This window comes from Chaetura pelagica, unplaced genomic scaffold (genome assembly GCF_000747805.2).
Source record: "Chaetura pelagica isolate M959 unplaced genomic scaffold, ChaPel_1.0 scaffold386, whole genome shotgun sequence".
NCBI classification, from domain to species: Eukaryota; Metazoa; Chordata; class Aves; order Apodiformes; family Apodidae; genus Chaetura; species Chaetura pelagica.
Genome location: NW_009953703.1, coordinates 1936341 through 1959914, shown reverse-complemented (window position 1 = coordinate 1959914; position 23574 = coordinate 1936341). Strand labels below are relative to the sequence as shown.

Here is a 23574-nt window from a genome sequence, read left to right as displayed (position 1 = left end):
TTTAGTAAGTGGCAGTTGCATTAAGTAGAATACGTGGAATAGTTGGTTAGATGGCAGTGGGAAGCCAGTAGGGAGTTGTGTCAAACTGTGAGACACATCAGTTACAGGTAAAATAGGATAAGGCCTATGCTAATGCTTAGTATTATACAGGAGTTCAAAATTCTGTGCAAGTAACTGCCCTGCTGAAAGGAAGCACTTAGGGTAGCTGCATTATGTGTTGGTATTTTAATTTACTTAAGCATCTTTTGTAGAAATCAGCTCAGTATCCTAAAATCCAGTAATTTATCCAGTCATTCTGCCATCCGTGCCTGGCATTGTTGCTCAGTATTCCCACTGAAAGGGATAAAAAAAATATATATTTTTTTTATCTTGTTAAATGTCAAAATCCAATGTAATGTGATCTTAACCACAATTCACTTGGGCCTGGAGTCTGTTGATTAGGGGATTTTGGGTCTTCTGTGTATCCCTGCCTGCAGATGTCTTCATTTTCATGTAAATGCCAGGCTTGGCTTGATGCTCTCCTCCTCTCCACAGCTGCAGTGTGTTAGCTCAGTTCTCTTGAGAAGTTAGAGGCAGCTGATCTGCCAGTCCTGTTTGTTTCAGCTGTACTGCAGCAGAGCTTGGTGTAGTGGCTTCTTTGCCTGTCTTCTCTCCTGCCATCCACTGTGTGGCTGAGCACAGGTTCCTCACTAGCCCATGCTCTGCTGTGTAGTGCTGGGTGGTTTTGTACTGCCCTCCATGGCTCAGAGGCCTGAGATCTTTTTCATGAGGAGACTGGTTTGTCTCTTGCCAAAAATGAGCTTCCATTAGCTTGACTGTGGTGGGAGGATCTGGCCATGTTTTTCCACTCCTCCCCCTCTTGGTATAGGACTCTGCTGCTGCTGTCAGAGACTGCAGGATCCTGTTGGCCTAAACTTCCCTCTGGCAAGGTGAAGCTCTTTGTCTCTGATATGTGTTGGTAGACAGTGGGTGAAGTTAACAAGCATTAGCCCTTGTCTGTCCCACTTCTGATCTGCCCAGTGCCTTTTTCCCATTCCACATCTCTTGCACACTTGTGGTGCCAGTCCATGCCATGAGAGAGGGTTGGGAGGAACCTGTTTGGAAAGGGAGCAGGGAGCAGTGACTAATGAACCTTCTCCAACTGAAACCCCACCTTGGGAGCCCCTTGTAGGGTCTTTCAATTTTAAAACGCCAGACTTCCCAGTGAGAAGATTCTGTGGTACTGACCTAGGTAACAAGTTGCTGCTGGCCTGAGCTGGAGCTTGTACAACTAAGGACTGAGTCAGACATGGGTCCCGCTCTGGTTTGCAGGTTTCTCTGAAGACTTCCCTGTCAAAGCAGTCTCTGTAGGGGCTTGTATGAATTTCAGTGAGGTAGCACTCTTACTTCCACTTGATCTAGAGGTACAGAAATGACACTTTCCTTCTCAAATAGGTTAATGCAGGAGGTCCATAACGACAGGGCCTCCATAGGGCACCTACTGTGCACAGCATTTTTTCAGAGAGTAGCTGGAGTCTGTAATTTGTGATTTGCAGCAGTTAGCACAGATGAAGAGGAATGAGAAGACCATAATCATCTCATTACTGTGTCATTCTTAGATGTCTGTCTGCTTCCACTTAGTAGTGTATATAATATAATCTGTTAATAACTTATTGAACATGCCTGTGATGCTTGAGAACTGCTGTGGTCCATATCCCTCGAGTATGTCTCTTCCGTAGCATCAGAAAACAGTAGTGTAATAAATCAAAAGAAATTAAATAATGTGCAGAAATGCAATGAGGTTAGTGCATGGAATGGGAAAAGACCTGTGTTGCTTGGTTTTTTGAAACAAAATTTTTCAGCAAAGTGTTTTTAATTTGGCTAGTGGAGGACAATGGATGCTTTTGGGAAAGTCTATGAAGCCAAAAGAACAGGAAAAAAAGTACAGGAAAATAAACTTAAGATTACGTAAGTCTGTCATTTGGTACATGGATCTATAAATCATATCAAAGAATTTATTTGAAACTCTTTTTTTACATTTACAGACGGCCTAAGGTAATTTGTGATTTTTCTCAGAGTAGTTGTTTTAGGTTGTTCAACAAGGAATTGAATAATCTCCTGTTTGTAATGTATTCTTGATCAGATAGTTGTAAGTATTTGACATTTGAACTTGGGCAGTCGTGATTAGAAGGGACAAAGAAAACTGTGCATTGACCAGATGAAAATAACTCACTGAAAACTTTCCAGTTCACTTGCTTTCTCCTTAAATGTTGCTGCTCAGTAGATACAAAGCTATGGTCAAAACTTTCTCATTTTAAAATGTGGTTGGACAGTAGCCAAAACGTGTTTTATTTAACTTTTTGAAGACAATGACCCAAATAATCTTTTGTGTGCCCTGCTTCTTCTGCCTTTGTGATAGGTACAGGCACACAGTATGGTGAGACAAAGGGAATTTGGTGTTGTAGTGATGTGCAGAAAAGTGCAGATACCATTAGCAGGACTTGGTACAGGGTCAGAAGGTAAAAGTTACGTGCTTGCATAGGCACTTTCCCAGTCTTTCGATTTAGATGCTAAAATATAGAACTGGATTTAACATAGAACTATTGTTGGATTCAGTCTGATTGAGGAGCTAAGGAGTCCTTTTTATTGCCATTTTCCATATCTATTTTAGGCTGTGTTAATAATAGAAAGATAGATTGAAACAAGATGAATGGTGAACCAAACTGCAGTTTTTAAAAATGTGTGTTACAGTCATGTAAATTGTGAACAGAGCAGTTATTATGGTGAGGAGTAAAACCTGAGAACATATGTAAGAGGAACTACAGCAATAAAGTCATGAAATAACAAGTATGACTCATAAAAGTAACAATTCATTTCTCAAGCATTTTAGTTTACAGCATTGTCAGAAACATTTATAAATCTCACCTGTTAGCAGTGCTCTGGAATAAGCTGCAGAACATTATTATTCAGAATCTTACCCGCAAGTTGTCAATCCATTTTGTTGTAATTCCCATGTCATCATTTATTAATTTGCTTCTACTTGTTCTGATGCCTACCAGAAGAAATATTAGCAACGAAGACAGTTTCTGTGTGATAGTGAACAGCATAATGTCTAAATAATAAAAAATACGAAATAATTTGTACCCAAAGGCTTAATTTTTCTAATCGGAATTTATTGAATCAGCAGCAAGGTTTACTGGAAAGGTTGTGTGGTTTTGCAGGATTCAGGTTGTTTTACTCTTGTTAACAAATCAAATCACAGCTGGAAAGCTGCTGAGTATTTGCCTGTCTATGCCATCAGCTTGGGTATCAGGGTTTTTTTGTTTTGTGGCATTTAAAATTACGGGGTCATCTTCCTTTTTGAGGACAGTAGTTACCAACAGAGCTGGATAACCTGAGTTCCTTACTGCTGTACAGTTCATGCAGTAACAGGAAGATGGAGCTGCTGAACCTACAGCCAAGAACTTTGCTGTCCCTCTTCTCCTATAGGAGTGACTGTTTGTGAAGCCACCTTCTTCAGCAGCTTCTGTCTCACCTCGGTGCTCCCAGGCACTTTAGAGGTTTCTGTGCACTCTTCCCAGCCATATCTGACAAATGAATAATATTTGGCAGGTCTCGGGAGTCCTGGCCTCTCCATAGGGAGAATGACCATGCTACAAACGATCTGCCAAGGTGGTAGCAACATGCTGCCATCCTGCTTTCTTAGCTGTGGTGATGACAAGATGTTCTCTTTAAATATTCTCAGTGGAATAAGCTGCTGGCTTCAAGCCACGAGAGTTATCCAAGCTGGTGATCAGACCCCATGCCCTGAGCCTGGGCTCAGACACAGGGAGCACCAATGGCAGCCAGGAGCAGTCATGAACAGAAATCCTTGAGGAGTGAAAAATCAATTATTTTCATTTCAGCAGTGTGATGCCAGGTGATTAAACCTCTGTTGTGTTTTTTTCTTTCCCCCCTGGTACTAACATTAAAAGAAGAACACACTCCCACCCCCTCACCTGCACCCAAAACAGCCCAGCTCCAAAACCCCAGCAGAAAACCTTTATAACTGCTACTGCTGCTGCTGTTCTGGCACTGGTGGTAAGACTCATTTCAGCCTAACATTTTTATTTTATTTTGTGATCTCTTCAGTTCTTGGCAGTTAGTACCTAGACCATGGCACTTGTCAAGAAGACAGGAGGGTTTTTGTTTTTACGTGTTAATATGTTCACTGGAAAAGTACATGTTTGTATTGAAATAAATCTGTTCCCAAATTTCTGTTCTGACAGTTTTATTTGTAAAACTGGAGAACAATGTTTGGGAGTCAGTGTGTTTTCTTTCAGCATTTTTTAGATTAAATGATTAATGTTTGCTTTTCTTTTTGTAAATGAATTAGGCTAATTCTTAAACAAAATTAATAAAAATAATTTTAAAGGAAGTAGGTAATATAAAAGCAAAATATTCCATTTAGATTAAACAAATGTTTTTGCCTTATATTGAAACTATATTTTTTTCCTGAATCTTCCCCAGTCTCTCCTCAGTCTCTTTAAAACAGCATTACAGAGTTTATTCTTCCTTTTCCTTTTTGGTGTCTTTTTTTTTTTTTTTTTTGGTTCAGTGCCCAAACAGAAATCCATTATTCACACAGCTCTATTGACAGAGCAGACACTGAAATCCTGTTGGAATTCAAGCAGAGAGTAAAGGGAAGTAAGGTAATCAAAGCAGCGTTATTTTAAGATCCAGTATTATGTTCTGCCAGAGCTTGACAGTGAAGCTCTACGTTTATGGAAGCTGAAGACTCTTTGAGGGTAGAATATTAATAATGGTGTGCTCAGGTAACTGTCCACACTTCAGTTCAATCACAGCGTGTCCTGTGGTCCCCAGCAACGGTTTGTCCACAGGGGCAGCTTGCCATGTGTGTCCATTGGGAGCACAGCATCAGGAGAGGCAGGAGCGTCCCAAGCAGCTGGGCTGGAATCCTCCAGAAGGAAAGGGCTACAAGTAGACATGCTGTCTGATTTTATTCCTGGGTGAGAGCATGAAGCTGGCAGCTTTTTGAGAAGTTCTGTTTAACATTCTTGTTTTTTCTTGTGATGGATTAATGATACAGAATTAATTGAAAATTCTGTTTAATTTTTCTGAGAAAAGATTTATTGTGTCCAGTTTATTGAAAGTAAGTTTTAAGTAAGTTCTTTCTGACATATCAGAATAAGATCTTAAATCTCCGTTGATGCCTTGTGTGCAGAGACACAGCACCATGTCTAATGGTACATCTAGGTATTATTTCTCCTGTAAGAGTAGCATAGGCTTAGATTGTGATCATTCTTTATTTTAGAAACTGAAACTTTTGGATATTAAAAGAAGCAGTTTTGTTTATAAAGTTGAAATACTTGTTTTCAAGTTAACATGTAAATGCACCTGTCTTTGATCTTAATACATGGATTAATGAAAATCGATTGTTCTTCACTGATGCTTTTCCTCATATCTGCCTGTACACAGAGAGAACCCTGACACTTCCTGACAGGGATGGGTGGAAGGTGCAATTGCAGTGATATGCAGTGATAGGACTGTGTAGAGCTGAAAGTTAAGTAGCTCAGTCGGTGGTTTAGGAGGTATTTTGTCTCAGTTTCTTAAATCACTGAGGTTCAAAAAGACAGACTTACATACTGTTTTGGTCAAGTTTGTGTGCTGGCAGCAGGGCAGAACTTGCAATGGGAGTTTTGCCTGAGGAGGGTGTAGTTAATGCATGTACAGTATGGACTGTTCCTGTAAATGTGAGCTGGAGGCAAGAATACTTTGCAGCTGTAAGATTTGGAATTATTTTGTAGGGAATGGTAAAATTACGCAGTTGCTTTGGGCACACTTGCACGTGCAATCAATAAAAGTAGATGGGTACCAGCTCTTCTAAGCCTTAAAGGTTCAATTACTGTTGTGGGGCTCAGCCTTTTGCACCACATTTCTTATCTGTGCTCTTAGTTCAAGAGTGTACCCCACTGTACCCCATCACCAGAGGTGTTCATCCCTAACTGGTATGTTTTCCTGACCGTTAGAAACACAAATTCTTAAAGGCAATGTGCAGCCTCATTTTGCAGTGTACTAGCAAGGCTGACAAGCATTATGAGTATTTCAGGAATCCTGAAGAATCGTGTGCAATTTTGTTCAGCAGATTTGAGACCCATTTTTTTGGTAGTCGTGAAGATTGATGTGCTCTTTGAGCAGGCTGGCTGTTATGAGCCAGGTGGAATGGATGAAGTTACCTTCATCAAGCCATCAGCTGGTACCAGAGCCAAACATTTGATGTCTCCTATTAGAAACATTTAAAAAGACAGAATACATGTCTGCTCTATGATTGCTACACTGACAATTTGAGGACAGACATGAATGTGAAATCAAGTGATTTACTGTCTTTGCGTCCTCTATTGAAATGGATGTCTACAAAAGAAACAGAAGATCAGCTTTAGGTTAATTTTAGGGTAAGTTCTTGAAAAGTGTGTGCCTTCTTTGCTTAGTCACAGTTTAACAGTTTTACTTAATTCAAGATAATAGCAAATGTGTGACCTACCACCCAAGGAAGACCGAAATTCAAGTCTGTAGGTGATTCATATAGTAGCTGCATTTGTGTGTGTTTTAGAGCCAGGCTTATTGTGCTAGAATACAGGCTGGAGTATCTAATGCTGGAAGGCAGGAAGGTTGTGGGCTTGCATCTAGGGGTAAACTCAAGCATACTTTGATTTTCTTTACATTTGAATGCAAATCTGTTGTGTGATTTCCAGCTGAACTATGGCTGTGCTCGTTCAAATGCTGGTGGCGTGGTTTGTATCCAGTTGTGATATGAGCTCTGTGTGCTCGGCAGGCAGAGATATCAGTGGAGTTGTTTAGGGACATACCCAGCTTTCATCGTCCCTGTGCTTGTAAATACAAGGTATTACAGCTACCTGGGAAAATATTTTTTCTGTGCCAGCTGAGCTACATGTGAGTGTGTGGTTGCTGCAGAATACCCTCAAAAGTATTTCTGTCAAACTCACTGTTTTTTTCTTCATTATCTAGTGCACTGTTCTTGGTGCTTAATGTCTCCAGAAGATGTTTTTCAATACTTCAGAACTGTGTTAAAACGTTGAGGGCAAAGGCTGTTACTTCCCTATGGCTGTTTCAGCAGAGAGTAGATGGGTTTTCAAAGATCCAGCTCTCTGTTGCATTAGTGAGGGGGAGCAGCAGATGCTGACTTCTTTTATTTTTTTAATGAACCTGAACTACTAACACCTGTAGATTTGGAGCAAAGCTTCAAGGTAGCCCTTTCAAATATGGAAATTATAACATTAAGAAAAATAAAACCGTCACTTACTCTGACAAGATCTGTATTGCCCTTTATGTTTAAATGTTATGGAATAAGTTTGACATGAGTTCATCTGAGTTTGTGATAAAGGTTACCTAAAGAGCATGGTGTGTGTGTGACCTGTAGGTCTCTTCTGTTGGTGCAAGAGGTTTGAAGAAACTGTATAGAAGGTTTCAGATTTGTATACTACACTAGTGCAAATATATACTTGTAAACTATTTATTTCTACATCATTTTTAGATGTCCGGGAAATCTTTACTGAGTTTGATTCTTTCGAATCTTTCAATTACAAGACTGCAGTACGGTTCCTGTATTGTATTTTATAATAATGAAAATATTTATAGTTAATTTTTTAAGTCTGGAAAAGAAATCTTAAAGCAGATTTATTTGGTTTTGCTCCTCACAATGTACTAGAATCAATAATCTCAGACTGTTTCAGTAAGAAATGAGAAAAATACCTCTAATTGCCAATAGCAATACCTGTTTTGTCAGTGAAATGGAGCATGGAGCCTAAAATACCTGTTTGGCTGTTTTCTTTAAACTAAGCATAACTTCACATACATAATGAGTTCATATTATTTTTAGAGACTTGTTATATTTCTTAGGGAACACTGATTGCACACAGGGGCGATCTGAGCAAAACAGGAAACTTCCTGGACTGTGTTTGAAACGTAGGTAGTAAGTAGATGCTGAGTTCTAAAATTAACTTCTGTGGATAGAAGAGGAAGGAGGCTAGAAGGATTTATTCCAAATGTGTTATTAAGGACAGGATTCTGGATCTGTGATCCAAAGATGGATGAAGTTACCAGGAGGAGCAGATGGAAGACAGTAAGGAGTGAATCTTATCCATGTGTTGTGTTTTTTCGGGAGTAAATAGGTTCCAATAGTGATTAAGGATTTCATTGCTTTTCCACTAGTGAAGGAAGCATTTAACATACTTAGATATTTTCCTCCCTCCTTGTAGATGCTTGTGCTAAGTCTCCCAAACACACAGCACCAGGCACATAATCTTGAGGAAGTGGGGATGCTTTATTACATGTTTTTATCATCCACATCCTAAGCAGAGTGTCTAAGGCATTTTATTCTTCAGTTCTATACTTGCTGGTTTGGGTATGTGTAGAAGGGCTCTCTGATAATAACTAGTGGCTATTCATAGTGTTCATGTCAGTGGTATTTTCACCTGGTTTTGACACAGTGCTCTTACAGCCTCTTACACAGTTGCGACCTCAAAACTCCCTTGGGCTTTAGTTTCCTACCCGTAATATCCCCGTAAAATACAAGAATTCAAAAGCTTTTTGCTTTAATACTGTCTTCAAGCCATTTCTCTTTAATCAGCTATTACAGTGTATGTAATAGCACCATGTACTCAACTTTTCTGAAGGATTCTGTAGCTACATTGCAAGGAAAGTCCAACATGGGTTGTGCAGGCATGAGCCTTTCATTTAAGCAACTCTTCCGAGCTCTCCATATTGGAGAGACAGGAGACAGTGTGCAGAAATATTCACAAAAGACTTTTTTAAAAAAAAGAGCAAATGGGGAATGTTTCATGGTCTCCATACTTGTAGCATTTGTCCCTTCCTGGGCTCTGGTGTTTGACCAGTCTGTGTCCAGCCATCTAACACAGCAGTGGGTAACTTTCCTTCAGTGGTTGCAATAGTTTGTGGCTTTCTCTAATGTCCAGCTGCTGCTTCAGGTAGGCTTAGGAATCTTTAAGGGATAAACCCCTCTGTCAAAATTTGTTTCTGTTAATGAATGGTCTGGTGTTCAGCAGATGGATAAACAGCACGATGATGTATCCTAATTTCCTTAGGATGCCAGGCTAAAACAAGCGAGAGAACAGTTTGTAATGCATTTGATATTTTTCAAATCCTTAATAGATAGAAAATTCCCCAATTCTCAGTCCAAAATTATTTTAGCCAGGCCTTTTTTTCCCAAGAGAAATACTTGAAACAGTTTAAAGGCTTTAAATTAAACAGAAGGTCATTAGGGTAAAGAAACAACTGACTGCATTTTATTGCTTTCTGTGTGTGAGGTTTAGTGGGCTGCAATCCAACTCATGTGATATAACTCCTGAAATTAAAAACAACAACAACAACAAAACAACAACAAAAAAACACACAAAACCCCCCAAAAAAACAAAAAACCCAAACATTTCAAAATAAGCCAAATAAGTCCTGCATTAGGTAGTATTGTTTCAATCCTGTCATGAGATTGGAGACTGAGATCCAGTAGCAAGCTTCAGCACGTGGCTGGGGGCTGCTCTCCACCTCAGTCTGCAGGAGCGTTGGGGGTTCCGGGAGAGGAGAGATGCCAAGTCGAGGTAGAAGAAAAGGCTGGCAGGAGCCTGCAGCTATGGGGTCTGCTGTGCTCACTGCTCCTCAGAGGAGTTGAAGGAGCTGCACCCAGGGCCTGGCTGCGTGCTGTGCTGTGGGGGTCAGCAGTAAGTTTCTCCTGAGACTCATATAAGGGAATAATTTGAGTCTAACTTCAACAGACAGCTTCTTCCATTGATCCTTGACCACAGCCCTTTTAGTGGAGGAAAAAAGAAGGGCCTTTTTTGGTGTAATTGAATGATTTCCTGCTGGGTGGGCCTTCAGAAGGCTTCTGAAGCTGAAGTTCCTCCGGTGCTGCCCGTTGTGTGCTGGACAGGAATGATTGTGAGAGCCACCTTCATGCAGGAGTTACGAATGCCACTGAATGGAAATTAAAGTGTTGCACTTCGTTTGAGTTTCTTTTTATCAAGCTGCTTATGAAGTAGAGCTGATTAAAACCAACTTTAGTAACTTGTTTTGAGGTTAATGGATGCTGGAGGGGAAGGTTCTCCCCTTAAAATATGAAGTTTTTACAAACTTTTAATTAAGAATTCAGGACGTGGAAACTTTGTGCTAGTTCTGTGCTGCAGAGATTGGCTCTGGAGCATACTGGTCTGCCAGGTTTTTAAAGTAAATCTTCCTCTTAATTCTAATTAAGTATTGTAATGCCAGTACTCCTCATTAGGCAGCAATTTGTGATTAGTCAGGTGGTTGTAATGGAAAGCAAAGACCATGTGATGAAATGGTAGAGAAATTGCAGAGCAAGGAAAATGGCCACAGGATGCAGCTCCAAATGCTTTTTAACATCCTCCTGCTGGCAGATTTCCCACTGAATTCAGGGCTCTAGGGGATGGGATTTGATCCTCACACAGATCCTGGCTTGTGTGGAAACATGAGGTCAGTGGACCTTGATGACAGACTTGAGCTCTGAAGCTGTGGCGAGAAATAATAGGTTAAGAACAGCCATAAGAAAGGAAAATTCCTGATTCCTCCAAAACTTTGAAGCCAAGCTATTATTTTCACATTTGTTTATCTGTGAGTTGAATGTCATATTTAATAAAAGGTAGCATTTGTGAAGCACTGGAGTGAATGTGAATTAGTGAATTGAGAAAGATTAGCTCTTCAAGGAGATTGAGAACAATTTAAAATTGAATTGTTTGGTGTTTTTCTTTCTGTCTGCATGAAGCACATCTGTAATTGTGTCAAATTAGGTACTGCCTTTGTTTGGAAGAGTTAAACAAGTAACAAGATAAGGTATTTTCATAGTTCCTTTTTAAATGAACAACCTGTTCAGTTTTTATCTTTAGGCAGTTTGCAACTGTCAGAGCAAAGCTTTTGAAGAGAATGTATATGTGAGATGGAGTTTCTTCAGAAACTGAATCATCCTGTATTATTGGGCTGCATTTTCCAATTTTGAGGCTTGGTCTTCCCATATTGTATAATTTTAGTGATTTTTTCCATGGTTCTTAAAACAGATGTTTTATTTAAAAGTTCCTATGGAGAGGTGGGAATTGGACTGTAAGCATGAATTTGTTCGGTGCCTTTCCTGGAGCTGTGGTCTTTTTTTGTCATGAGTAGCCTGGTGGTGTTGATACCAATGAACCTTCACATTGACCCTGTGGTTACCAGGGCCAGAAAGGGGAAAAAAGGAAGACGAATGAGCCAACACATCTATGTGGACTGGGTCAGCAGCCATGCAAGCAGAAGACAGTGCATTTGCCTTTCATATCACTAAGGAGGGAAAAACAATCACACAGAATTAGTTCCTGCCTTGGTCCTGTGGCTAGCGGTCTCTGGGGATTCAGGCACTGCATCCAGTGGGAGATGGAGTGTAGTTTGACAAGTGTCTTTTCTGGAAGAAATTAGAATGTTTATCTGCCCCCAGCAAGCAAGCAGGAAGTTCTATGGGACTGGATGAACCTAGGGTCCTTTGCTGGGGGGTCAGTCACTTCCACGTTCTGGGAGGTCCACATATACCCCCTTTCCACATCTCCTATGACACTGCACCTAAGTCTGTCCCTGATTTGGGGATTGTTCCTATTCATTGCTAGCAAATGTGATATAAAGCACTAAGTCTTTTTTATAGTGAAAATGCAGTGACCCAGCAGGACTGTTAAGTCTTCCTGAACTTAAAGACATTGGGCAGTTCTGTAGAAATGTCTCCATCCATGCTTGAAGGAGGGGAAAATGGGTCCTGGCTGCCCATAGCACATTGTAGAAACCAAGACGATCCTGTAAGTTCAAATTCCATATTTTGTTGACAGATGCAAAATCCTCTTTAAATTTAATGTAGCAAGAATTTCCTCCCCTACCCCCACCCCCCACCCTGATTTCAGCAGATTTCCCAAGTTTAATACAAAGTCAGCACTGTTTTGTTGTACACTTAGTGCTGTGTCAAAGGAGACTAGAGCCAAGAGGGTGTTTTGTTATTTTTCATTGTGTTTACAAATAAAGCTGACTGATTTGGTAACTCTCTTAGAAACTCTCTGAGAATGTAAATTTAGTGGAGTACTCCCTGGGTGTGCATAGATCTAGAGACAGCAGTTTCTTGCCTATTGGAAAGTATCTTAAGGCCTTTACTTTTAATGCTATATACGACTTAAATCCCAGGAAAATAATTCCACTACTGCTGTTTGTTTATATCATAGGAGTCTGCATCAATTCAGACTAGTCTAGGTTTGCTAATACATTATTTATTTACGGCTTCAAAATGTCTGTGGTACTGCATGTGGTTGACAGAGCATATTCTTGTTTGTTAATATTATATGGCAACCTGTTTTCCCAAGATGCTTTAATAAATTGATGCCTTCAAAGCTGTGATTTTAAAAGCCACTTCATTCTTTTCCTGTTGTAACCATAGCATCCCATAATGTTAGCATCTTAGTTCTGACTTCTCTAAAATCACCTGTTTTAAATAGTTCTGGAAGGATCTTTTTTTGTGTGTGGGGGGAGGGAGTGTGTGTGTTAGCCACATATTTAGGTCTTGAATCAGAATATCTAGCCCAGCTTCTTCCCCTGCCTGGCTAACAGAAACTTACAAAATACCCTTAAATTCAGTAACAAAATCCCTCACCAGAAGGGTGAGCTTGTATTTTCTGATAGCCCACAAAGCTGACACATAAAAGTACACAAGAGTACTGCATGAGTGAGGGTGAAACAAATGTTGTACCATCCTTTGAAACTAATGAGTCATGCGGATGAACATTGGCATGTACATCCCCAGCCCCATATTAAGATTAAAGCGAGTTGTCTGCTCTACAACTGCATAATTGCTTCTGTGACTGATTTGGTGCTGCTCTGTAATAAGTTGTGAATACTGCACGCTGACCTGGTTAATGGGATGTTTACTAAATGAATATATTTGTATAGTTTAATAGGGGGATGTTTGGAAAAATTAGCGGGATGAGAAAGAATGGCTCAAGGGAATAATTTTTCAGCAAGTGCTGGAGTTGTTAAGAGGAAGGTGGTCTGCCTTGCTGTTGGTGTTTGGGGGCTTGAAGGGTGAGGTTGCATGGGGATGGGTCCCCTTCCCTCCCCGTGGCACAGAACATCCCCATCCTGACCCCCTAGGTGAGCAGGACATGTGGGTGGCTGCTCTGGGTTTGGGGTACCCAGGCTCTGCACCCACTGAGGATCCCCCAGCTATGGGGACGTGTGCCCTATGGGGGGGAGCAGGCTCCATCCTGAAGCTGTGACAACTTCCTTTTAAAAAATATCTTTCTTGAATTTAGCTATTTTAAGTACTATAGACCAAGATAATTATTTCATGAAGTAATATTATCTGCAAATTAACCTTGGATCTTTGCGTAGGTTCAGAAGGAGAGAGATAAAGAATTTTATCACAAATTGCAGACTTGCTGGGTTTAACGTAAAGGCTGTGGCAAGTAATACATTTAAACTGCATTTAAGTAGTAAAGCCTAGAATATCAAAGTGTAAAAGCAATAAACATTAATTTATTCAGAAAGTTTTTATATATTCTTTCTAGTTTATATGTTCTTTTTGCACACTGTCATTTAATGAGGTTATATTCTGATTAAAGTAGAAAAAGAAAAAAGTGAAATGTTTTATTTCAGTAGATTAAAATGTAGCTTTAAAAGGATATCAGCTTGCCCTGCATGGTCTGAGCTGGCTGTACAATTTTCCTTTCGTTCAGCATGGCTGCTAGACTAAGGGATTTTGGGGGGTAAACCTCCCCCTTATATAGAGTTTCAATTGGAATCCACACTTTCATTTTCAGTGACAACTAATACATTTCCTGTAATCCTTTTCAAATATTCCCTGGCAGTATTCCCAGACATATACTTTGCAGGTTAAGTGGTTTAGGATTTACGTACTGTGCTATGTAGGTCGGTCTGAAGAAGCTACTGAGTCTGTATGGCCCCTTCATTGCCAGAGACCAGTTTGTGGCTCAGAAACGCTATTAGCTGCCGTAGCACAAAGTTGTGGCTGGTTAATGAGCTGTGGTTCTAACGAGCCCAGGGTGAGGTGCTGGGCTGGAAAACTGCTTTTGCTGGTTGCAGAGCTCATTTGGGTATAGTTACATAGGGCTGCTTCACATAGCATAGGTGCACCTTCCAGGCAGCTGAGGGTTTTGGCTCTCTGTCCAGAAACATCTCATTTTTTTTTAATTTTTTTTTTTTTAAATAGACTGCAATGGGAAGGGCAAACTATTACTACTGAAATTAATTAAACCTCCCCCTTATATAGAGTTTCAATTGGAATCCACACTTTCATTTTCAGTGACAACTAATACATTTCCTGTAATCCTTTTCAAATATTCCCTGGCAGTATTCCCAGACATATACTTTGCAGGTTAAGTGGTTTAGGATTTACGTACTGTGCTATGTAGGTCGGTCTGAAGAAGCTACTGAGTCTGTATGGCCCCTTCATTGCCAGAGACCAGTTTGTGGCTCAGAAACGCTATTAGCTGCCGTAGCACAAAGTTGTGGCTGGTTAATGAGCTGTGGTTCTAACGAGCCCAGGGTGAGGTGCTGGGCTGGAAAACTGCTTTTGCTGGTTGCAGAGCTCATTTGGGTATAGTTACATAGGGCTGCTTCACATAGCATAGGTGCACCTTCCAGGCAGCTGAGGGTTTTGGCTCTCTGTCCAGAAACATCTCATTTTTTTTTAATTTTTTTTTTTTAAATAGACTGCAATTGGCAGGGGTAAAGAGCAATAATTAAAATAATATTATATGAGGTTTGAATTTCAGTATGGCCATTTGATTAAAATTGGATCTGCCTCTTCCTTTCCCTTGAGTACCATTGCTTGCTTTGTGGCTAATGAAGTGGAACAAGTCCCATGATCAATATTTATGGTGGTACTTGGGGCACCTGCAGCTCTTTCAGCCCCTCTCGTACTGTGGAACTGGAATGGAGGTTTTAAACTCCAAGCTAATTGATGGCTAACTGTGCAACTCGATGCCAAGTCTGGAAAGACTGCTCTTAGTACTGCTTTTTCTGAGGGTCACATGGGACTTGAACAGATTTGCTAGTTCTCATAGTTGATCAGACAAAAGTAGGAACTTGATTTTCTTCACTGATATGCCTTCCCTCAGTCATCCTTTGGTGTGAGTTTGGGATCTCCCTGTGTTGGGAACAGTCACTCTTGGGATTGGGATTTTTTCAATACATTTTATGTAGTTCTGCCGTGCAGCCTTTCTTCCTTTTACACTCGGGTCTGTACTACAAGTTCCAGCAACTGCTGGAGATAGCATATGCTTAAGTCCAACACAAATGCTGTGGAGTTTGTGATAGTTTGCACTTTTGCATCTTACCAGTTAGGGGGCTGTTCCCAGCTGTGCCAAAATGTTCATTTACAGCTGCTCAGGAACTACTCAGACTATGGCAGTATTTTCAGTCTAAATCAGCCCATATTATTTCATTCCACAGTTCTCTTGGTTCATCCAAGGCTTTTTCAAAACATTAGTATCATCTAGGAACTCTTGGTTGGTTCCTTGCAAACTTTGCCTGCTTCCTGCCAGTGGCTGGAGGCATTCCAATGTAATTAGCAAGTGTTTTGGAGACTCTGCTTTGGCAGCCCTGTTAAATATGTGCAGTGAAAGCAGGATTAGTATGGGGCCTCATCTTTTTTTTCTCATAAGGGCATCTCTACAATCTCTAAGCTTATTTAATTGGAAATTAGCCATCCTTATTATTACAGGAGATACCCTTTGGTCCAAATTGTGACATAGGATAAATGTATATAGCTCCTGCTAAGGAAAAAGAGAATGCAACCACATACTCCAGGGTGGCAATTTGCCCTTTTGTGTCCACTGCAGTTCTCCTGGAGGAGAATTTCATTTTCTAGTAAAGGCAATAAATTTTCGCTGCTCGGCTAAGTGACTATAGAGGTTCATCATCAGGATTTCAAGAAATAAGCCTCCTAAGAAGATGGATGGTGGCAAGGGAAGTAAGAGTTGTTACCCAATCGTTTGTCATGGTCCAGAACATTAGGATATATGGGTAAGACCCCAAAGGTGTGTAAAGGTTCCTTTTTCCAGCAGTTGGTTGGTATGTAATAACTTACCCTGGGCAGTCAGCCAGTGTTACACCCGCACTGAAAACTCATTTTATTTGCATCCCTTTCTATACACAGCACATAAGTGGTAACATCATATATTGCATGGAAATATTCTACACATCATGGAAATGTAGTCCCATGTTTACTGAATATAGAGAGAGACTTTCCCAGTGCTCATGTTAAGTCCCTTTCCTCCCTTCTCCATCCCAGTCCAGATGTTAACATTGTCTGCCTTGCCTCTTTTGCTGACAGTGTTCTGCTCCAGGCTTTCTCCAGAGACTCTCCTCTCTGACTTGTTTTTTCTGTGGTTCCCTGCTTTACAGCTGCTTCCCTTTCATTCTTCCCCTGACTCAAGGTTTCAAAACCATGTAGCAGCCATGGGGTAGTGTCAGCAAGTGAAAAAATAGATGAAACGTTCATGGCTGTAGGAGTGCTTGTTAGCATATATGTATTAATTCAACACTTCCTGCTGGCTTTCAATATGTTGGGAGGTCGTGTTGCCAGTGAGGTGACTTTAAAGTGTTTTCCATCTGTAGTAGAATACGTTTTAACCAACTGCCTGAGAGCAGTTAAAGATCTTGCTCTACTTACCTGGTTCAGATAAACCTTTCCCCTTACTTTTTAACAAGAAAGTATTCCTCTCTTAAGCCAAGTGTGGTCGAGACCAGATTTCTGAAAGATTTCTGTTAAGTTTTGTCTATGTGGCTGTGGCAACTGAACTCCAAAGGTCACCTTTTAATGTAAGAGACAACATGGCAGTTTGCTGAGGTAAATTGCTCCCTGCCTTGCTGCTTGTTGCTGGGAGGTCCTACAAAGATGAGATTTGTCCCACCTGGGCTTCCCATGGCACAGAATAGTTCAGTAACCTAAATTAGCTCAACTGAGGCTGTGTGGGCTTGATATTCTGTATTGAGTCCTACTAAACTCTGGGAAATCCTCCCGAGCGACAACTTAATTACATCCGTGTGCTGGTGTTAAAATATTGCACTTGCACATTTCCCCAGCCTGGTCTGGTATTTTGTCGTAAAAAAGCTTAATTGGCTCAAGGTGTTTATTCCCTTGCATTTCTCTCTTGCAGCTGGATCAAGAGGAGGTGTCTGACCACTGCTGACTTTCAGGCAGAGGATTTTTGCTGTCGTTCACTTGACATGTGTTTATGTATCAAAGTCTCAGACTTGCTCCCCAGTGAAAGAGCCTGTGTAGGTACATAAATGTGGTGGGAATGGAGTAATGCTCTAGAAGGGTCACCATGTTGGTGCACCTCAGGGGTTTGTGATTGGAGAACCTCAAGTCAGGGCTTGACAGCACTTTTGGCTTTTGTGTTTTCAAAACTCCCCCGGTGTCATTGTATCAATGCCTGTGGAAGTAAAGCTGGCATAATCTGCCTTCAGGAGGAGGGGGGTGATGGACCCCTGTGGTGGGTTTGGGAGCCCTGTTAGGACCATTTCTGGCAGTGTGTCTTCAAGTGTTCAAGTGTTTGGTCTTGCCACTGTTCTGCAAACTGACCGTGGTGGGAACACCTGTTCTTACAGGTTTAAGAGCCGTCAAACATCACATGGTCATCTTTCCAGGGAAGCAAAATGCAGTCCTTCTGAATCTCAGCCCTGTAATTATAGCAGTAATAATAGCTATCATTTTTGATGCATCAGTGCCAAATGTAAAGGTTGTTATTTCTGGGATGTTCTCAGAGTAGTCTGTTCTGCTGCTTTTCCCCTTTTTGGGCCTTATCTACAACTGAACATTTGCCAGAGATGTGGTGAGGACATCGTAAGCAGAAAGTCATCCCTTTATCTTTTTTCCCTGGTGACTCTGAGGTAAGTGTGAGTGGCCATTATCTCAGCTGCTAATCAATGAAGCTGCAGTGAATGTGCCAGGTGACCTTTGTGAAGAGAAAGGAGGTTATGCCAATATTATACGTGCAGTTTAAGTCAACTTTTGCACTTTGTCATGTACTTGATTGCATCAGCTGCTCCTTTCCTGACTTAGATTGCCATCAGTTGTGATGTTTTCATCGACCAGGTATCATTAGTCTTGTGTGATGACCCCTGCTCTTCATGGTCAAAATCTCTCTTTGTGATTCGTGTTAGTTTAAAGTTGTTCCTGCCTGGCTGTAAGCTTCCAAGTTTGTTGAAGTCAATGGGATTTTTTTACCACTGGAATTAGATCCAGTTTACAGCAACTTGTGAGTAAGCAAAGGTTATTCTCCAGCACTTCCCTTTTCTACAGATTTATAGTTCTTAAGAGTCTGATGGATGGAGCTTTCAATTATTTAGCATTTATCAAGATTTTGCTTACAACACCTAAACAAACACTAGCATTACCTACTTTTTTTCTGAATATATAAAATATAATTCTGCAACATTAAGCTACAAACTTGAAAAAAAAAGCATAAGCTGTTGCTTAACCAGCCCTTTTAATGAAATGAGTTTTGAATTGAAATTTTAAGTATGCATGAAGACAGTAAGATACCATTTGCAGTGTTAGGATTTCAATAATGTATGGAATTAGTAGAGCTTTATTATATTTCTGTGCCTGCCTGCCCTCCATAGAGTAAAAGTTGTAATAAATATAAGTTCAAAGGTAAAATCTTATTGCTGTGCATGAGAGGAGAAAAAAATAGAGTAATGTAATCAGGCTCATATATGTTATGAATTTTGAACAGTGTCTATTAGAAAGTTTGTCAAAATGTGCTTAGCTTTGAAATGACCCCTGCTCTTCATGGTCAAAATCTCTCTTTGTGATTCGTGTTAGTTTAAAGTTGTTCCTGCCTGGCTGTAAGCTTCCAAGTTTGTTGAAGTCAATGGGATTTTTTTACCACTGGAATTAGATCCAGTTTACAGCAACTTGTGAGTAAGCAAAGGTTATTCTCCAGCACTTCCCTTTTCTACAGATTTATAGTTCTTAAGAGTCTGATGGATGGAGCTTTCAATTATTTAGCATTTATCAAGATTTTGCTTACAACACCTAAACAAACACTAGCATTACCTACTTTTTTTCTGAATATATAAAATATAATTCTGCAACATTAAGCTACAAACTTGAAAAAAAAAGCATAAGCTGTTGCTTAACCAGCCCTTTTAATGAAATGAGTTTTGAATTGAAATTTTAAGTATGCATGAAGACAGTAAGATACCATTTGCAGTGTTAGGATTTCAATAATGTATGGAATTAGTAGAGCTTTATTATATTTCTGTGCCTGCCTGCCCTCCATAGAGTAAAAGTTGTAATAAATATAAGTTCAAAGGTAAAATCTTATTGCTGTGCATGAGAGGAGAAAAAAATAAATTAGAGTAATGTAATCAGGCTCATATATGTTATGAATTTTGAACAGTGTCTATTAGAAAGTTTGTCAAAATGTGCTTAGCTTTGAAAATACAGATTAATGCTGAAGGTTTTAATATTGTTCTTCCTTATGTGCATATTCCTTGAGAATATAAGTGTAAAATATCTCCTGCCGAAAGCAATTGTCATAAAATGACACTTTCCCATTTTAATAGCTGAATAATCAGAACAGAAATAGTTTCTAAGTTGTGGAGAGGTTATTGCTTTTTTCACACAAAGAAATTTAGTGGTAGAAAACCAAATTTTATCCAGATATCCTCTAGTTTTTCTGTTTCAGTTATTGTATTTGAAAAGTGTGTCCAAATGCCTCCTGGCAGCTTTGACACATCAGGATGTTTAAAAAGGGGCTGGGGGGGGGGAACATTAATTTGGTTTCATTTACTGATTCTGTGTTTTCCTATAATCCAGTAGCAAAGTTAAAATAGTAGTTCTCGAACAGGAGCTAGAAAACCTATTAGAAAATGGCTGGTTGTATTTATCTGGGATCTTTATGGTTCAAAAGATTTTTTTTTTTCCTGTTTGGGAGCAGACAAGGAGTAGGTCAGTGTGGGAGGCATCTGCTGGTGTGACTGTCTCTGAACTCATAAAGAACATTTGTCTGAACTGCTAGCTCAGCACATGTCCTGCCTTTAGCATCAAGCCCCAGCTTGATGTAATTTTGACATCAAAGGTAATTCCTTCTTCTGAGTTTTATCTGCTTACAATCCTTTGACTTTGTCCTCCATCATCTTCCTCTCTTGTCTTTCTGTGAGCCCAGGCTGTACGCAGAGGATGTTACCAATGCACAGGCAATGGCTTGTCTTACAAGTCTTTTTAATACAGGTTTTAGCTTCACCACTCAATCTGAAGAAAATCAGCAGTGGTAGGTGTGCACGTGCCTTATTTGGCCTTTAAACAAGAGGGTCAGAGACTTAGTTAATGAGAAGGGTCCAGCTCAGGTTGTGCCAGAGCGTGAACCCAGCTGCCATGGCCAAGCACATCTACACATTTGAACTCTGAAGAGGTGTGGTAGTGGTGGGTCAGTGTCCCCCATCGAGTCGAGACGCAGCTTCTCTGTTCTGGTGGATGCTGCTCTGCAACAGTGTTTCTTTGGATGCTTCATCTTGCTGTGTGAGCATTGAAGCAGCAGTATCCATCTCCATCCAAACCCTGGAGAAAGTGGACATTTTCATGGGAAGTAGTTTCATTCCTGCCTTATCTGGACCACTAAAATTGAGAGCAGGCTTCAGACAAAGTTGCCTCAAGGCTTGTGAGGAGTAAAACACATGAGATTTTTTTTGATGCACCAGCAGATATGTTACTCATCACCTTTTAATGACAAACCAAATAACATAATCCTGTGCTGCTCACAGGGAGAGTTTTCCTCTTGGAAACCTTCACTGGAAACAACAGGTTTCATTTTTTTCCCAGTAAGAGTACAGCCACAGATACCTTTTGTGTATATATATATATCTATATCTACATAAATATTTTTTAGATTTTTTTGTTGTTTTTGAGACATGTGGGGCTTTGAATAATCATAGATTTTTTAATTTTTTATTTATTTTATTTTATTTTTCCAACTGCGAACTTTAAATCTGTGAAAACTTTCTGGAGACAGAAAGTAACAGGAAACTTTTCTAAATATACATTCCACATACTAGGTCATAACAGGCAATTCTTTCTTTTAAATTCTTCTGTAGATGTCATTGTACCTGAGATGTAAGCATGGTGAGGCTCCTGTTACAATATAATCAGTGAACCAGTTCTAGAGGGTGGAGCACTTTAGAGACCAAGTGCACTTTAAATGGCACTACTTACTGAAAATGTAGGCATTGTTATTAATGATGTAATTAAAGTTCCACCTCATGGGCAACTTGAAAGCACACAGAAAATATTATTAATATTGTGTTTCCTACATTTGATTTATCCCCACTTTAAGCACTAAATGATCTATGCAAAATACAGTAGAAATTAAACACTCCTTCTAAAATTCACAACTTTATTATGTAAAAATGGTTCAAGCATAGGTCAGGGTACATTAGCCAGAAGTAACTTAACACATTTGAAAAAATGCTTTCTGCAGTTTAGATGCATAGTTGATATTTGGCAAAACTGTTGTGTACAATAAGAGGTTTTCCTGGATAACCAAAGATCAGGTGTTGCAATCTGTATTGCTCTTGTCAAGAACAGATTTCAGTCATTCATGTAGACCCTTGACTGATGATCCCCTCTATGCTACTGGGTGATTTCCTTCTTTTTTGCAGGCTTTTAAAAGGCGTGGAATAGGACACCTCAGTACCACTCTGGTGGGAGTTTTGTGGATACATTAGAGACAAAATTGGAAAAGAAACTACTACTGTTAGTAGTATTAATAAAAACAAAGCCTCTTATTTGGTCCTGCAAATTCTGAATGCTTCTTGGAATCTCGCAGAATTGCTTTATGGGATTAGGCCAGACTCTGCATCTGAACCAGAACACATTTTTGTGTTAACTGCTTCTAAATGAGCACTTAGTTTTAAGTAGCTGGCATAAATCTAATTTTAATTTACTGGTTTAATTTTCTTTTGCATTGATCCTCTTTTTGTAGAAATTGCAGACTTGTAGAAAGATGTTTTTCAAAGAGTCCAGATGGTATTTGCAATTATTTATTATCATTAGCATTCACTGTATCTGTATCTGAAATCTGTATCTGTATCACTGTATCTGAAAACAAGACTTTTGCCAGCTTTGATAAACTTTATCTGCTGCACTATTGTTTACAATTTTTCAGTGCCTTACATTAGTACAAACTTGCTCTTGGGGCAATTTCTGGGGTTAGAAGAGAAAAAGAGTCTATTATTCCCAATATGTGGCAAAGTCCTAACTTATTTTGGGAATATCACTTGGGTTACAGTCAGACATGGCCTTTTGATGGCTCTGAGCAAGCCAGCAAGTTATTCTTAGAAGTAGCATAGTCAGAACAAAAATTACAACAATCAGAGCAGCAGGTATAAAAGCAGGTCACCTTTCCATGCATGCACACACGACTTCTCCATTTGGTGCCACTTACTGGGGGAGAGCACAGGGAGTTTGCCCTTTGTAAAAAAGTCCCTTGTAAGTTTTTTCAGAGTTTCGGGAGTGAAAATGGCACCTTAATTCTGCAAAGATGGCATATTTATAAATTCATGGCTATGATGCAGAGGGAATAAAATGTTACCTTCCTTATTCTAAATTAAAATGCTTGAATTTCTCCACTAAAATTGTTCTACCCCACTGCACAGATATATAAATTGAAGTGGACTGTAAACACTATTGGAATAAACAAGTCTACTCATAATTGTCTTTTTTCCTTAACAGTTTTGGGAAGATATGTATATTTTATAATATTTTTATACATTTGACTTATTTGTGTAATTGGTTTCTACAATAGTTTGTGTTGATTAGTGATTAGAACAAAGCAGTACAGAGAAGAAAATAGAGGGACACCTGTTTCAATTATACTGCAGCACCAATTTCAACAATAAATCTTAATTGCAATCAGTCTTGATCAAGCCACCTGTGTAGTTTCCCCTCATTTACAGCGAGGAAGGATAATGGAGAAAAGAACAAGAAAGTGTAAAGAGAGAGGGGGGGAAAAACCCCCAAACACTAATATAGATTATGTTTAGTTCTCACGCTTTGTGTTTTCAGATTTCTGTGCTACGTTAATTATTAGGAACAGCCACCTGAATTTCTGTGCTCTTCTCCAGGAATACAGTGAACTCATATTTACTTGCAGCTGCCACGTGAGCAATTTCTCTTAATTCAGGAGGGGTTGTGCAAACAGCCACGAGGTGGAATTAATTCTCCTTTTGTGCCCAAGCCCAGCAGGTGAATGTGTAGTGAACTCCTTTAAATGAATACTTGTCTCTCTGTGTGGGATAGGAAATACATTGGAGCCAATCTGTTATGTAGGTAGCCTCATGCAGCTGTATTATTTTTTTTAACATTGAGACTGGTAGCTGCTTTGTAATTCTCCATGGAGTTACACTGGGGTGTTCTCTCCAGGCTTGGCAGCTGCTCACTGATGTTCCTCCTCCTGTGCTTGCCTTCTTGGAGCTTCCTTGGGGTCATAGAATAATTTTAATTGCAGCAAGTGTCTGTTC

The 23574-nt window shown here is 39.8% G+C and overlaps 1 protein-coding gene across 1 annotated transcript in view; it reads left to right on the top strand.

Annotated features, from left to right (window-relative positions):
* The window catches only part of THSD7B (thrombospondin, type I, domain containing 7B), a 266212-nt gene that overhangs the window by 89151 nt on the left and 153487 nt on the right, over positions 1 to 23574 (top strand). The gene's annotated exons all lie outside the window — the stretch shown is intronic.